General features: G+C 33.7%; 1 long non-coding RNA gene across 1 annotated transcript; it reads right to left on the bottom strand.

The window, feature by feature from the left end:
- Nucleotides 1–173: 173 nt before the first annotated feature.
- Nucleotides 174–748, bottom strand: LOC108357108 (uncharacterized). The gene is made up of 3 exons (XR_001846631.1): nucleotides 508–748; nucleotides 338–443; nucleotides 174–257 (listed from the first exon to the last, which is right to left on the bottom strand). It is a non-coding gene; the product is annotated as an uncharacterized LOC108357108 (long non-coding RNA).
- Between the last annotated feature and the right edge of the window lie 566 nt (nucleotides 749–1,314).

Genomic DNA, 1,314 nt, shown 5'->3' with positions numbered 1-1,314 from the left:
AAACTGCAAGACTAGTCCGTCTGGCTGGATTTTAACATAACAAATGTACCAGTAAATGCCAGAGTACCCTATATCTCTTTAAAGTACAAAGCTAAATCCAGACGATGGCTATCGCTTATCCAGCATTCAGTTTAACTAATTTCAATAAACAAATAAAATGAAATAAACATCATACCTTGATACATCCGAGGCCAAAGGAAACTTGTAGAGGGAGCTTACTTCTGCACATCTGCATACACATCTTTTCGGCATTTTTTCTACAAATACGTACATATGTATGTAAATACACAATAATTAAAAAAGTGAACGCAATAATAAATTTACATATTGTACTTACTTGTTGGTTGTTTGGCCAGAAACTTCCAAATCTCCACAAGGCCGATATTTGTAAAACCTCTGCTAGCACACGACTCACGTATATTGCAAATACAAAATGTCTAAATCTTATTTAAAAAGAAAGTCAATATATAATAGGATTTACATATATATTATTTCACAAAACTCAACATTTTACGAAAACTACGAAAATTTTCCGGAAAAAACACTATGCGCGCACAAATTTGCCTAATTATTTGATATTCAGCTACATCCCAGAGTTGCATTTGCTGCTTCTGTAAATATTTTAGGAAGTGTTCCAAAATTCGCTCCGAGCGCGTTCACTGTTGATCTATTGATTTAAATAGTTGTTTGTCAAGCATTTATTACTTTAGTTTGATCGGAGTTAAAATATTCTTCAGTAATAAATCATATTATATCAAAACATAAGCCTATAATAGGTGAGAAATTATTTACTCTTAATATGCATAATGTTTTGCACCATGTACCAAAACTCGCCCTAAGCGCATTCACTATTGAAGTTTTGATTTGAATATTGTTTGTCAAGCATTCAGTAGTGAAGTTTGATCAGAATTTATATATTCTTCAGTAATTAATCATCCTACATTAAAATATAAACGTATAATATGGGAGAAAGTTAGAAATTACTTAGTCTTAGGGCCGGCTACTCAAAGTCTGGTTAACACTAACCTCTGGTTAAACATCGTTATCGACGTTACCGACTCTCTGTTATATGAATGGAGTCGAATACGTCGATAACAATGTTTAACCGGAGATAAGCGTTAACCAGACATTGAGTAACCGACCCTTAATAAGCATAATATTTTTTTCGTGTTCCAAAACTCGCCCCGAGTGTGTCCNCGTTAACCAGACATTGAGTAACCGACCCTTAATAAGCATAATATTTTTTTCGTGTTCCAAAACTCGCCCCGAGTGTGTCCATTTGATTTAATTAACTGTTTGACAAGCATTCAGTAC

The sequence above is a fragment of the Rhagoletis zephyria genome, unplaced genomic scaffold, assembly GCF_001687245.7.
Source record: "Rhagoletis zephyria isolate East Lansing unplaced genomic scaffold, Rhagoletis_zephyria_1.1 Rzeph_scaffold_70609, whole genome shotgun sequence".
Classification (NCBI taxonomy): Eukaryota; Metazoa; Arthropoda; class Insecta; order Diptera; family Tephritidae; genus Rhagoletis; species Rhagoletis zephyria.
This window is presented reverse-complemented; position numbering and strand designations above follow the sequence as displayed.